Genomic DNA, 15839 nt, shown 5'->3' with positions numbered 1-15839 from the left:
TCTGTTCAGCACTGTGCTAGTGCTGATTTTGCTTTCTCTTTATTTGGGGTTCAGTTAGCCCATCCCCTTCCTTTTTTCTATTGTTGAAGCGATTTAATAAACATCTTTTTGGACCCTTCAGATCCACCTGCTGGAGTGACGTTCTTCCTCAGCTGAGGCAGTGCAAAGCCCCAGCCTCCCTCCGACAATTAATGGGACAATTCTATCAGAATGAAGTCATGTTTTTGCTCAAAATAATGGAGACCTTTCACGAACAAAGAGAGCTTTATTTCATTCATTTAAAATAAAGTATTATTTTAGTCAGTGGAGCCGGGTGCTTGCTCAAATTTGGGCAGGCAAGATGAGACATGAAGGAGAATTCAGGCAATATATAGGAGCAGGGAGAGCTCTTACAGTGTCTGTCAAAACAGGGTAAGCAAAACCTCCTGCTGACTGCCATGAGGACCATCAGGCAAATTTGAGTTTAGACAAATCTAATACCCTCTAGGAATCAAGAAGTTTCAGCACATTATTTACCAGTAACACAAAATGCCAGATCCTACTTTCCCTCTTCCCATGGGAGTTTAACCTGGGTACAGTCTGCATGTACAGTTCAAACTGTACATATGGCCAGCCCTGCACTTTGAAAGCCTCTTCTAGTCCTAGATTAATTGTACATTACAAATGATAAGCAGATAGCAACTTGGAAGTGTTTTGCTTTAGATTCTTTGGAGTATGTTTGCACACAGAGAGAGTGTAATGACAGTGTGGCAAACTTGTTCAAGAGACGCACACGTGTGGGGCATTCATCCACTTCATGTTTTCCATCTGCAGACCATTTTTACCTGAAGTGAAGGTTGATACCAACCTGTATTAGTCTGACACTGCATACTGCATGTGCAAACCATATTCTGATTTTTTTAATGATATAACTGTGCAATGCACAGCGGGACCTGATCATTGAAAAACAAATGAATCCTACACCCATTGGGTCAGATCCAGTCTAGGGTCTGTAGCATCTTTCATGCTAGAGAAGAGAGAGAACTATAGTGAATACAAAAGGGATTCTTATTCTGGCTGCAGGATATAGATACAATTCTGTAGTTCTCCCTGGTGCTGTTATGCTAACTAAACACAACCTATGCTGCCCAGGCTCTTAAGTCTTGGTCTCAACTAAGCAGTCATGGTAGGGACAGCTGACTACGTTACAGTGTCTGTGCAGGTTTCTGGTAGACCTTGGCAGTGGCCTTTTGGTGGCAGCATGTCTGCTCACTATTGCTACAACCTCTGTTGTGTCAGGGAGGGCCCTGAGGCTAGCACTGCCTCTGTTGGTGAGTGGTTTGGATACACTGCTTTCTGGCAGAAGCTGTGCAGCCATTGGCTGGATACCCAATGCAACTGTTGAAGGGTTCTAAGCTATATTACTTCATGCTAAGATTTCCATGTGGTTGTCTGAGTGCAATGCCAGGAATAGCTCTGTGGAAAGCAGTGCCTTCCTTGCTCAACCCCTTCTTGCCTCCAATTCCCAGTTTAGGGGGAGGGGGCTGATATGTAGGGGTGTGCCTTGGAAATAACACTTGCCCACTTCCCTAGTGAAACTCTGAGGTCATTGTAGGAAAAGCCTCACTGCATGTGGAATGATCCAGGTTTTGAAGTTCCTGCCTCTCATTGTTTCAGGATAATAAACGACTATACATCCAAGAGCAAACCAATAAGTGAGCTTCAATATAAAAACAAAAGGATCAGGAAAATAAGCAATAAGAAGTTAGATAGGATAGAAGATTAAATCAGGAACATCCTACTTTGCTATGCTGCAACTGCTTAGTTTTGAATAGTCAGTTTGAGATGGATGTGTGAGAGAGGGTTGGAAGTAGTATAGCTACCAATACATTTAAGTACATTTTTATTAAGGATCTTTGCTCAACTTCCATTCGTGGTATGAAGTATTGCTGAAAGTTTTAGGAACAGAAGTGTTATTTTCACACATCTGATGTCATGCCCAAGAGGTGTATCCTGAAGAACAAGTAAAATTTAATAGAATTAATAGAACTTCATTGGTGTAAAATATATATATGGAAAATGTGTAGGGTTTATGTGGACAGTCTGTGTGACACACTCTGTATACATGCACAGTCATACCTGAATAATAAATCTTTCTCTCAAAATCCACACAAATAAAAATTTCGATTTCTGAGCCCATGTGAGCTAGTGCATATAGCATAGCACCAGGAGTCAGTTGATATGGACCTGTTGCTCTGCAACAAATGAGTCACAGATCCTACAGCTTCCTTCACTACACATTCCTAGTTGATCCACAGAGCGGTCCATCCTCTCCACTGAATGAAGCTGGGGTCTTGTGGAAAAAACAGTGCATGATCATGTAATTAGAGACTGTATTATAATTCATAGGCACAAGCGGACCAAATTAAAAATGTACAGAAAAGCATCATTTCTGGGAGTTCTTAACTTTTGATTGCTCAGTTTTGCAACCTTAAAATTCTTGTTACCTATTTTTTTGTGTATAATAGATACATACTTTAGACTATTGGGCAGCTGGTTATGAATTCATAGCAATCTTTATCAGCAAATATCTGACAATATTTAAGACTTTGTATCTATTTAAACAGAGTAAGTTTTTATGGGCAGGAGTTTCTTCCTTCATTCTGATGCCATATAGTTTTACATTCATTTTGCAAAGATGTAGTAGAATCAAACCCATTGCAGACTATAGTTAGAAAAGTCCATTTTTCTGCAACGAAGGATTCAAACATTCCTTTGCCCTCCCCACAAAAACAAAACAAAACAAAAGGCCCTGTCTTATCCCAGGAAAAATGAGACCAAACGGGGGGGGGGGGTGATGTGAGTGGGTGTTGGAGAGAGAGAGTGCTGAACACAAAAGAAAAAAATTATCTGTCATCTTTTAATAGTGTTATGCTGAGGGATAGTTTAAATAATCTGTGCATGATAGAGTAAGGAAACAAAAAGAAATTAAAGCCTCGACTACTGATTCCCTTGCTTGTTGTATGGCTAATGGTATTACAGATGTCCTGAATGTATGAAGAATTCCCTGAGTTACATGACGCTGCAGACATTGTTTTCAGCTCACAGGAATGCAGTGAATCTTAAAACTGAAATAATATCTGCCATTATTATCTATTCCACAATGTGTGTCGCAACCTGAAGAGACCAGATTCTTTTAATTTGATCACTGTATTGCCCCAATGAATAATATATTAACTTCCAAACAGTTGCAGAAAACAGCCCTTGAACTAAACAGCACAGTCCTTCATTCCTCAGTTTTCAGAGCTAAATACATTTTTTCTGACATCTCTTTAGAATAAGCTTCTGAATCAGGATCTGCAACTGCCAACATGACAGGGCACATCTAGTGCTTCACTAGAGGTAGGTTTGAATGACCTGCTAAAGCACACACCATGCAGTATTTATAGTATTAGAACACGTCTCACAAACCTTGGAGTTACAATTTTGAAATGTAGAAATATCTGCTTTGACAATTTTTGAATATATCTTTCTAATAATCATGTCATGTTTGAAGTGATCCAGCTGCCAGTGAAATGTTGTTAGGGATGTCAGCCAAATGAGAGAATGGTGAATGTGCTGAAGGGAAAAGAAGGAAGTAAAAAAATACCACTTTTACAAATTACATGTCTTTAAAACTTGTAATATTGATCTCAAAATAATTGGGGGAAGAGGTGTTTTTTTTTTTAAATATGTTGTCTTCCATATTGCCGTTTGTTCTTGTATTCTGTAAATCATTTGTATGTAAGATCTACTGATAATATTGGAGCTTTTGTAAGACAGCATCAAAGATGACTATCAAAGAATATGACCTTTTTCCTTTTATGGTTTTTTTTTTTACCCTGCTTGTGTTCTAGTTAGAGCCTGTTATTGGGAACATCAGTTCTGTTCATAGCTCTGCCACTCATTCACAGTGTAACTTGGGGTGAATAATTCGGCCTCCTCTGTATTTTAGCTTCGCCATCTATAAAATAAGGATAATGCTTTCCAGTCTCTGAGGGTGGTTGTGAGGATTAATTGGTTAATGTTGGTAAAATGCTTTGAGATCTTTTAATGGAAGGCATTATACAACTGTACAATATTTAGAATATTCCATATTAAAAAAAAAATTAAAGGTGACCTGCACACAAAGGCGGGGGAGCTGATTAAAAGGCTCCTAGGACAGCACCACTGGGGGAGGGGGGGGAAAGCAGTAAGAAAGGAATTCAGGATGAGTCAGCAGGAAAGAAATAACATGATAGTTTTGTTTTGAGGAGCTGTCTGAGCAACAGCAGAAACTGTCTTTTCAGCCATGGAATATATTTGGTCACAGCAACAATGACGCAAACAGAACAGCAGCCAGCTTCTTTTGCTTACATCTCTAGACGCTAGAGCAGCTGCCACATACAGTCGTGGGCTGTGTTTAGGCCTGGTGGTGCCCAAAGTTGGCTCCTAGACATGAAAGGAAGTCAGCCACTATTCATGTGATAACATATGTAACTGGAACCCTCTTGTTGGTAGTGTAATGTATCCAACCTCTTCATCTCAATTTAGAATCATAGAATCATAGAATCATAGAATATCAGAGTTGGAAGGGACCTCAAGAGGTCATCTAGTCCAACCCCCTGCTCAAAGCAGGACCAATTCCCAGCTAAATCATCCCAGCCAGGGCTTTGTCAAGCCGGGCCTTAAAAACCTCCAAGGAAGGAGACTCCACCACCTCCCTAGGTAACGCATTCCAGTGTTTCACCACCCTCCTAGTGAAATAGTTTTTCCTGATATCCAACCTGGACCTCCCCCACTGCAACTTGAGACCATTGCTCCTTGTTCTGTCATCTGCAACATTTTAATGGTCTCCCTTGTAACAGCCTTCAAATCTGGACTGTTCAATTAAAGCAAAGGAAATAATTAAAAAGGCTTGGTCTGGAAATAAAAAGGAACAAGAAGGGATTGGTCACTGGGCACTCTCTAGCTTTCTCTTTTGGCAGACCTTAGGGGCAGGACTCTGGAATTTCTTGAGATTTATGGTTCTTTAGATTATAATTGTTATATTTATTTTTTCAGCACTGATATGTGATCTATATTGCACAAGATACACAATAAAGATGATCTTTACCTTGAACAATTTACATTGTGGTGAATAGAAATGGAGAAGAGGGGGAAAGCATTGTGAAACCTGGAAAAATAACAGAGTAGCTTTAAAAAGAAAAATGATTCGAGAAGCAAGTCATTAGGAGGGATTTGATAGCAGGAAAGGTGGCTTACTGAACAGATCCCATATGGGGGTTCCTTGAGTAGGAAGCATCATGGGGAAAAGAGCACAAGGGAACAATAATCTTCTTGTTTGAGACACACCTCTATTATATACCCTCCAAAGATGAGTTTCACCCTTTTCCTATGTAACTTTAGTGCCCTAATGGCCAGTCTGGTGTCTGCTCTGTAGGCAGCTCCGGCCAAGAAAAGGTGTGTGCAGGAACACAGCAGGGAAAGTCCCTTCCACCCCAGGGGCACCTGTTCCAACCCCCTGGAGTGAACACATACACACCGGACAAGTACAATGAATATAGGAAAGGAAAATATTTATTTACAGAGGGATGAATGGAGAAAAACAACAGGAGAGAAGACGGGGGAGCGGTCAGGATTACATTCAACACAAGGCCCCACAGGCCCCATGGTACCACAGTCTGGGAGGGCAGACACAGAGCAATATGTTTGCAGTCAGAATTCAGGAATCCTGGACAAAGTTTCAGTATGGTGGTGAGTCTTGGGTGCTCCTGGTTGTCTTCGGCGCCAGTGAACTTTCCCCACAAACCCCTCTGGTGCCCTCTTCTGCCGGTCTCTGCAAAGGCGCACATAGCGACAGCCTCCCCACTTAGCTAGCTAACAGCCTCCCTCTTATTCCCAAAAGCAAAATCACAATCCCCAGCACTCATGGTCCCATACAGCTCAGGGCAGCCGTGATACTGGGTCCAGTTCTGGTTTGTCCTTCTCAGGCGATTCCTCCTTGGCACAGTGCTCCTCCTTGTTCCTGTCCTGGGGCATCCTCGGTCAGCCACTCTGTCCCTCCCTGGCTTTGGACAGGTTCTCGGCTGCTTCACTATGTGAGGGCCTTCCCCAAAACAGCACTTCCTCTTCTGGAACAATCAGCACCTCCTCCCTTTAGGACAAAGATTTGAAGGGGCCATGTTCTCTAAAGCCCAAAGAGATTAGACATGTAAGATTATCATAACAGTTATGGACTCATGGCTTAATTTATGTGGGAAGAAGGGTAAAAACAATGCCCTTCATTAAATAATGTCTATAGATAGATGGAAGAAAGGAATTTTCTTTTGTAAAATAGGCCTGATCCTGCTGTGATTGAAGTCAGTGGGAGTTTTGTCATGGACTTAGTAGAAGTAGGATCAGGCCCAACGCTACTTATATCAATTTTCATCTTCAAAGTGCTTTACAAGCATTAACTAATTCTTTCCTCTTCACTCAAGTTAAGACCGCATGACAGAATTTGTAAGTAAGAAAGTACTTCTGGCCAGCTCTTTTATAGTTTAGTGATTTATAGTTTAACACTTTCAACGTTTAAAATAAAAACCTGAAAAATAACAAGCAAACCTGAATCTTCTGACATGTATGAATTATATGAACATTAAACCTAATTACATTAACTATTTTCTTGTCAGGTCACTTAATCATTAAAAATAACCAAGAGTTGCCTCTATGACCAGATGACATTTACATTCCTGGCTGGACACAGTGGCACTGTAATCCTTCATAATAGTATCACAGTAGTGTCCCTGGATACATAATCATACACTGGGAGCTCTGTGCATTGCTCAGCTATTGCTGCCACATCTTGAATGGAAAGTACTTAGAGGCATTTTTGGGACTGTTTTAATCTTCTAGTTTAATGTCAAAGCTCCATAAATATCAGAGGGAACGCTCCAGAACACAGCAATTCTTTGAACATTAATAGCGAGATATATAGAAACAATCTTATTTATAGACTGGCTGTGTATGCTAATATTCAATGATTAATTTTAAGAATGCCTAAATTTGCACAATAGATAAGATGAAAGCCTAATTGATAGCAGTGACAACAGCTTCTGTGTGGTCCCGTGGATCGAGCACTGGGGTAAGAACTAGGAGAATTGGCTTAAATTCCTAGCTCTGTCCCCTGATATACAGTGTACCGTCAGGCAAGTCATATAATCTCTTTGTGATTCTGTTTCCTTGTTTGTCATATGGAGACAATAATATTTACTCCCTACCTAAAGCAATGTGAGATACTTGGATGAAAAGCAGTATATAATATTAAAAAAATTCTAAAATCTTGACTCTCTTACAACAGAGGAAACCAAATTTGCTTTTTTTGCAGAACCGAAAGCAGGGCCATGTTCCATTCGTAAAATGAGCAAAACAGAGTAACTGTCATTCTATGTTGCTATATGACATTAGTAAGGCAGTGTCCAAAGCCTTGGCTTAATGTGGAAGGTTTAGGAACAACATTTTATCATCATTATTTAAAATAGGTAATGGCCTAAAAGAAACAAATGTTGTGAGTTTATTTTGTTAATCAGAAAGACTATGTTGTCTATTATTATACAAAATAGGCTATATCCTGTCCTGGTCAATCCTCTTTCATGTGCATTTCCCAAAGCTGACAGTAGATTCTTAGAGAGACAAAGTAGATGAGGTAATATCTTTTATTGGACCAACTTCTGATTCTTACCTATTTTGCAAAGTGGGATCTTGTTTTCATACTGCAATGCAAAGTTTGCTGTCTAGTTTGTAAACTAGGCAACCACTTGTTGGAATATCCTGGAGGATGTTGGTGGTGACCTTTTCTTTTTAATCCAGTAGTATGTCTGAGTAATAAAATCATAATTAATAATTAAGGTATCATTTGCTAAATCTGACATTTCAAACACATACTAGTCAGGAAATTCAATTTGGAATTAAAGGTGACCATTTAAAAAAATATAAAAAACGTATCAAAGAAGTAAAAATTCTGTTAGATTTCTATCTGGTAAGCTATTCCACTTGGCTAGACTCCGAACCTATGCACAGTCCCATTGACTTCAAAGTGAAGGGGCCTGGCTCTGTAGATTAGTGCGTAAAATCAGGGCCTATGTTTGAAAACTAGCTACCTATCTTTGTAACAAAAAAGAGAGGATAGCTAAGCTAAGACTCAAACATTTCAGCTTTGTTTCTTTATATCTGATAGTCAAAGAAACCTGGATATTGCCAAACCATGACATAAAACAATGACCCTTTGTGACTTAGGATGATGGCAAAGGGATACAGAACTTTTCACTTTTGGTCACTGGTTGGAATCTAGCCTAGGTTGGTAGTGACTGAAAGTTTTCCTATATATAAAAGCTTTGTGATAGTTTGTGATCTGATCTGATTCAAGTCAGTTTTCCATCGTTTCTAGCAGCAAGTTTGAACGTCTTAAAACAACCACAACTGGCATCTTTATTGGCTATCTTTTGAGAAGCCAACTATAGACCTGACATACAGATGACTTCTCATTGCTAGTGGAGTTCCTTTCAGGTTAGCCTTGGGGCCATATTGATGGTGTGGTGTGAGGAATCTTGCACTACTGCTGCCTATGCTGTAACAGTTCTTTGAATATCTGAAGACTTGTTATTGGGTACCTTTCACAAGTGCCAAATTCACTAACATTTTTACATTGTTTTATGAGAAATTTCACTCTGATTTGGAACATGATTGCAACCATAGGTACAGGATGAGTGTGCGATACAGACTGTCGTGTCTTTCCAAGGTGGAGGGCCATAGGGAATGCAATACTCCTATAACAGCTAGTTGTTAAGAGTTACATTCCTGATCCAGATGATTATCACCTTCCCTAATTATGTTATTTTAAATTTTTTTTGTAGCTAAGCATATTAAATAAAAGGAATTGGTGCTGTACATTGGTATAAAATGTTAACTCATTATTAAAAGTTGGGAATTCAATACTGATATTCATAGAACTCTCACACCCAGTTTACAGTCTCACACCGCATTTTACTTTCTGTGAAAGCCTCTGGTTTGTTTTTGTTACATCCTAACATGACAAGACAACTAAAACATGTCTTGCAGATTTGAACAATTATCTAAAGCTGGTATTGACATCCAGTGGAGAGGTCTTCAGGTGTGTGGGTGGAATTGGCAGAGGAACTGCACAGAACAGAACGTATGTGTGAATTAGTTATTGTAATTTCAGTGAATGAGCAAGGTTCCTCTACAGTGTGTTATAAAAAGGCCGTGGGTCCCTAAATCTAATACATAGGAATGAGAGGGGAAATTTAATTCAACCCCAGAATATTATAGTTCATTTTTCTTATGCTCTCTAGTCTACGTACACATTTACTTTTTCCCATTTTGTGTTGAAACTCATTGCCTGTTTTAATCAGACGTATTAGATGGTGATTTTCAGTGTAACACTATGACAATTCCTTGTGACATAATGGAGTACCATTCCAATAGCTTGATCCTGCAATCTGATCCAAATGGCCAGACCCTTGTGCCTGGATGGAACCCTGATGGGGGTCAATGGAATGTGCATGAGTGCAGATGTTCACCTATGTGGATCAGATTGCAGGATTAGTGTGTAAGATAACAGTTTAGGCCTTGATCCTGCAATGGAGATCTGTGCCTATGCAAGGGTCCACATAGCGTTGCCACTTGCCAGGAGTCTGGTTTTCGACCAGAACGCCCTGTCGAAAAGGAACACTGGCAGCTCTGTCAGCACTGCTGACCAGGCCATTAAAAGTCCGGTTGGCGTGGGGCTTGTAGGCTCCCTTCCTGGCTCCGCATGGCTCCCCAGAAGCGGCGCCATGTCCCTCAGCTCCTAGGCAGAGCTCCGTGTGTTGCCCCCCCGCCCTGAGTAGCTGTTCTGCAGCTCCCATTGGCCGGGGGCGGCACCTGCAGGCAGAGGTAGCGTGCAGAGCCACCTGGCTGCGCCTCTGCCTAGGAGCTGAGGGACATGTCACTGCTTGTGGGGAGCTGCCTGAGGTGAGCGCTGCCTGGAGCCCGCACCCCGAAACCCCTCCTGTACCCCAGCTCCCTGCCCCAGCACTGACCCCCTTCTGTGCCCCAACCCCCAGCCCTGAGCCCCCTCCTTCACCCAAACTTCCTCTCGTAGCCCACACCCTGAACCCCCTCCTGTACCCCAACCCTCTGCCCCAGCTTGGAACTCCCTCCCGCACTCCAATTCCCTCATCTCTGGCCTCACCCCAGAGCCCGGAGCCCTCACTGCCCTCGCGCCTCAACCTCCTGCCCCAGCTTGATCCCCCTCCAGTACCCTGAACCCCTCATTCTGGCTGCACCTCCAGCCCAGAGCCCATACGCCTCCCACACTCCAACCCCCTGCCTCAGCCTGGAGACCCCTCCCACACTCCGAACCACTCGGCCCCACCCCGCCAGCCCAAAGCCCCCTCCTGCACCCTAAATCCCTCATCCCTGGCCCCACCCCAGAACCCGCACCCCCAGCTGACACCCTCACCCCTTCCCATACCTCAACCTCCTGCCCCAGCCTGGTGAAAATGAGCAAATGAGTGAGGGTGGGGGAGAGCGAGCGACGGAGGGGAGGATGGAGTGAGGGGGCAGAGCCATGGAGAAGTGGTGGGGCCTGGGCCTTGGGGAAGGGGGCAGGGCAAGGGTGTTCGGGTTTTGTGCAATTAGAAAGTTGTTAATCCTAGGTCTACACAGCTGAAACTTGTTTGGTTCATCCAGTTGCATATGGTATGGTCACCCTGAACCACTAAGGGGTGGGGGAAATAACTGTTTGCACCAGCAACAAGGAGCAGTTCTATACTGCTTCCTCCTCTATTGTCAGGGGGCAGACTGCTTATCTCCTCCTGCTGCAGAGACATCCAGGTTTGAGGGAGTAGTTGGCCTTTCTTGGTGGCCTCTGGACAACATTAGGTGAAGAGTAATCCATCCACAGATGCCAGAAGGAGGCAGCAGGCCAGCAGTCTTTTTCTGCAAGATAGCACCAGGAAAAGATGATCAGCAGTATTGGGGGGAAAGGTCTGTCATTATGGCCCTCCAGCAGTAAGCCATATGCAGGGAGAACAGCTTGTGTGGCCTGCTGGGGTAAAATAGTTAAGATGAACACCCAAATTCTGAACCTAAATCATCTGAAATTCTCCTAGTGATAGATTTAGATGTAGTTTTGTTATGGCTAGACTGGTTTGCAGCATGCTTTTACTTGTAGTTTAGCTGTAGCGAGACTGGTTTGGTATGTGCTCCTGTATGTAATCTGGCTATGTTCATGCCGTGGTTTCTGTGTTTTTAATTGGATCTCCCTTGAACTCCTAGTGTTACAGATCATAAGAATCAGTAATACTTAAAATATATTGCTTGTGGTTTCCTGGCTGGAAACAGGCCAAGTCATCTACTTCCACACCATAACAGTAACCAAAACCAACATCCATTATGTCCTCAGTGTCAAACTCACTCCAACTACCTAAAATACTAGCCTCCTTGATTGTCTCTCCTCAGAGGAGCCTGTTGCATCCTTTGACTTGTAGGGGCAAAGGGGCTTTCAGTGGCAGGATCAGCACTGGGCCCAGAGGAGGTGACTAACTAGTAGTAAGTATTGGCTGCTTTCTCTCCACATCTTAGACACATTGACCACCCACATCACCTTCCACAAGGCATCAGCAGGATGGGTCTATGTATTCCACACTGCAGCTAGAGCTCATGATCCTCCAGTGTATTTTTGCAGTGTGGGAACAGGGATTGACACAAAGAAGAGCAGCCTTCTTTTTTGTGTGAATCCCTGCTTCCACGCTGCAAAAATATCTAGTAACAGCTGTTCTCTTTCCAGGTGCCATTGACATGATGTCTCAAGAATGGACTTCTGTTTTGCCTACCTCTCTGGGTATTCCATTCTCATTCTCCTGGCATATGCTAATGTATACAACGTATTCTCAGTGCATGTGTGACTGTCCCTGCATTGCACCTTCTCTCCCAAACTTCCTTGCACAAGCCCGAATTGCCAAAAGATGCCTGCCATCATACTTCCGTGTGAAATTTGAAAAGTCTACTTTTGACTCAAATATAAACCTTTGAGTCAAAAGTAGACTTTGGTCTGGTAAACCATCCTGGGTCCATAACATTTTTCAAATAGGAAAATTTCACTGGCTCAAAAGTTAATTACAAAAAAAAAAAAAAAAAGTGTGACACTGTGAAAATGTGTTTGCATATTTCTCTCAACCCCATTTTTTTAGCCTTTCCTATGGAAAGTTAGAAAGAAGAAAAAGGAAGAAAGAAGTTAAAAACATTAGAAAAATACCAGTATTGTAAGTGTTCATTAGTTGTAAATAATATTTGTAAAATGTGTATTAGGGCTAAATGAGCAGTTTGGGTGATTGCTGAACCAAAGCAGTCATTTGACAACCTACTTGGCTTAACCAAATTGTGTGAGTTTGGCATGATAGAGATTCAATAAGGCAATGGCACAAATTCCCTCGGGTTGTAACAGTGATAAAAGGCATTGCCAGAATACAGGGAGGAGTTTCTATTCGCCTTTGTTGAATGTTGTGGTTATAACGTGAACTCAAACTTGTTTTCATTCATCCACCCTTAGATATTAATAACATAGGGCCATATTGTACTCTTGGTTGCACTGGTGCCTCTGAGAGTCTAATCTGGCCCATTACTGAATGTCTAATATATGACATCAGTTTATGCCTGCCCATACCTGCTAAAGGTACAACATGAGAAGTGTTGCTATTCGTTGTGTACTTATCAGGATGGAAGTTTGGTTTTTTGTGTGATGGCAAGCAGAAATAGCCCACTTTCCCCATATAGCCCCTCTCTTCTTTTAAGAAGCAAAATCCCTCAGCAATCTGACCTCCACTCCAGAATCTGTACAAGGGGATAATCCGTTAGAGGGTGGGTGATTTGTTATGTTTCAAGAACTTTTCTTTGGATTAAAAAAGTGCCTAGGGGGACTTGGTAAGATTCTGTGACAGAAGTGAGGGACTTTAAACACAATCTGCATTTCTTTTTCTTTGCAATGGCATTGAGGAGGATAGGGCTGAGGATAGTCTGTGCCCAGGAGTGTAGAACTCTTGACCTTCAGCTCCAAAATTCCAGAGGTATCTATTCAGAGGACTTAAACCTAGAGCTCTGCCAATTTGAGCCAGCAGGGGAAGCATTGAGCAAGCATTGTGTCTCAACCTTTTCCATTGGAAGGGCAGGGTAGTTGTGACCTTCTGGTGACTGAGACCTCCAGGTTGAAAACCCATGATCTATGAGATTGATTGATGCAATCTACCTTCTCTGGCCTACCTGACACTCCTATTGCTCCTTGCTCCAGTTAATCCAGAATATGAATGCTAAAATTACCTTTGTCAGTGTCAATCTGACCCTGTAAGTCTCTTTCTTGGATTCCCTCTACTAGTTCACATTTTCCATCTAGTTCAAACTGCTTGCCGTTTCTCTCAAGACCTGCATAATTCTGCCCTTTCTTATGTATCAGGCTTTGTCTTTTCTGCATGGTAGCCAGCCCTCTTTGCTTTATTTATAATGCAAGCTCTGTTCATCTGCATCTCCCACAATTATTTGTGTGCCTCTTACCATTATGCAATGTAGGCATGGAAAACCTTCCCAATCTGCCAAATCACTATCTGCATCCCACTTCCCTATCTGCATCCCACTCTCGCCTTACAACTCACATCTTAAACAATACCTAAGAAAGAGGAAGCAGAAAAATCAAACAACAAAACAAAGCAAACACAAAACCAAAAAAGCAAGAGCAAAGGAAACAAAACACGGCCCCACAAATAAAAATAAACAAAAATCTCCCAATACACATTTGAACCATCAGAAATGCACATAGTAATCTTATTGTTGTAACTCCTCTCATTCTTCACCATGTCCATTTGTTACTATTTGTTCCCTGCCCCACTCAGTATGTCTTATCTAAAAGTAGCCAGTAAACTAATTGCAGGGAAGGAACTTGGGGAACTACAGCCTGGGTGGGGAAGGGCAATTGAGTGGGTCACGTGCTTTGGCCAGAAAAGGGGATTTGGTATGAAGGGTGGACTTTTTGGTAGGGAGGAGAAACATCATGTTAAGCAATTAAGAGGATTTTTTTGAGAGGGGGATGGTATATACAAATATTTACATGCTTAACAACCATATACACAAGGACACAGCAGCATTAGCTGCCCATGGCATGTCAAGCACTTGCCCACTTTATGTAAGAGTGCAAGGTAGAGCAGAGGTACAAGTAAGGGCTAATCAACATTTGAGCCACTGTAGTGCTGGTCACTTCATTTGGGAGGTTTCAGAGTAACAGCCGTGTTAGTCTGTATCCGCAAAAAGAAGAACAGGAGTACTTGTAGCACCTTAGAGACTAACAAATTTGTTAGTCTCTAAGGTGCCACAAGTACTCCTGTTCTTCTTTCATTTGGGAGGTAAGGCGCCCCGAGGATAGCAGCAGAGCTGTGAAAGTGTGTGTGTGACATTTGACAGCAGAGAGTTTCATCACCCTGTAACACCCAACTACTGAGGCATGGACACAGGTTTGAACCCCAGGTGCAAGTTAGGGGGACCGGACAGCAAATGTGAAAAATCGGGACAGGGGGTAATAGGAGCCTATATAAGAAAAAGACCCCGCAACAGGGATTGTTCCTATAAAATCGGGACATTTGGTCACCCTAGGTGCAAGGCCAAGCCCTGCCCCGTCTGATGCCTGATGTGCTGGGTTAAGGTGCGAGAGACAGGCAGGTCCATCTCAGTCCCTAGCCCATCTCGCGGCGCCCCCCGTGCCTGTGGCACATCCAGCCCAGCAGATGTCAGTGTGGCCTGTGAATCCCGGCGGCGGGGCTGGGCAGGAAGCTTCCCCTCCCCCGCTTGCTTCCTTCCCTCGCTGCCTGTCACTGAGAGCCAGACGGGCTGCAGACAGGCAGCAGCCAGGGGAGGCGGGGGCAGGAGGCGAGCCTGGGAATGCGCTGGAGGCAGAGCCAGGCTGAGCGCCCGCAGAGCCACCGCGGGAGACAGACGGGGGGAGGAGGCCGGCACTGCCGCTGCTCTGCATGAGGCTGCAGGGGGTGAGCGGCAGGGCTCGGAGAGAAGGTGAGTGCGGCGCCTGCCTGGGCATTTCCCCCTTTCCTCGCCTGCAGTCTCGGGGCTGGAGCCAGCGCTGCTGCTAATGGAGATGCAGCTCGCCGGGAGGGGAGGGAGCCCCCGGGAGCCAGGGAGTTGCTGCAGCAGCCAGACAGCCAGAAAGTGACTGGGAAAGTGAGGGGAGGCCCAAGTTTAAGGTCTGCGGCTCTTAAAGAGACAAGACGCAGGTTGTTCTGAAAAGGTGGCTTCCCTTTTCCCCGGTGACCTGCCCGTGTGTGTGTAGCCTGCAGACTGCAGCTCCATCAGCGCGCGGACACACCTGGGTTGCACAAGGGGAGAGATGTCTGGATTCCAGCTTTTGATCCGGAGTCAGTCTGCAGGAGCTGCTGGTCATTTACCCTCGCTCAACTCTGCCTTCCCGGGGGTGAGGGGACCCAGCCTGATGGGAGAGTGTTTTCTGGAGGAGGTGTCTCCGGGGCTGGAGCTAAAATGACAAAGGGAACTACATTATTGCCCTGTGCTCTCCTTTGTTATTCGTGTTACCTTGTCAGTGGGGGCTTAGTTTGCGTGGGAAGGAATGACCGGCAATAGGGTTAACGTGGCTTTTAAATCAAAGGCGATGATGATATTCCACCTTTAGTTGGATTTTTTTTTTGTCATCCTGGCAAAACTCTGACACAGTTGTCTGGAGGGTTTTGTCTACGCGTGTGGTCTCTCTCTGTGTGTAATAATCACCTCTTTTCACTCCTCCCTCCAAA

General features: G+C 43.5%; 1 protein-coding gene and 1 long non-coding RNA gene across 4 annotated transcripts in view; one reads left to right on the top strand and one right to left on the bottom strand.

Moving 5' to 3' along the window:
• Window positions 1–6007: 6007 nt before the first annotated feature.
• Window positions 6008–15559, bottom strand: LOC117873327. Its single transcript, XR_004644693.1, has 3 exons — window positions 15401–15559; window positions 7721–7856; window positions 6008–6187 (listed from the first exon to the last, which is right to left on the bottom strand). It is a non-coding gene; the product is annotated as an uncharacterized LOC117873327 (long non-coding RNA).
• LDLRAD4 (low density lipoprotein receptor class A domain containing 4) overlaps window positions 14951–15839 on the top strand; it is a 426827-nt gene continuing 425938 nt past the window's right edge. For all 3 annotated transcript variants that reach the window (XM_034762570.1, XM_034762567.1, XM_034762568.1), the window contains exon 1: window positions 14951–15090. The gene's annotated coding sequence lies outside the window, so the exon portion shown is untranslated. The remainder of the gene's footprint in view (window positions 15091–15839) is intronic.

The sequence above is a fragment of the Trachemys scripta genome, chromosome 2 (genome assembly GCF_013100865.1).
Source record: "Trachemys scripta elegans isolate TJP31775 chromosome 2, CAS_Tse_1.0, whole genome shotgun sequence".
NCBI classification, from domain to species: Eukaryota; Metazoa; Chordata; order Testudines; family Emydidae; genus Trachemys; species Trachemys scripta.
Note: the sequence above shows the minus strand (reverse complement) of the source record. Positions and strands in the feature narration are given on the sequence as shown.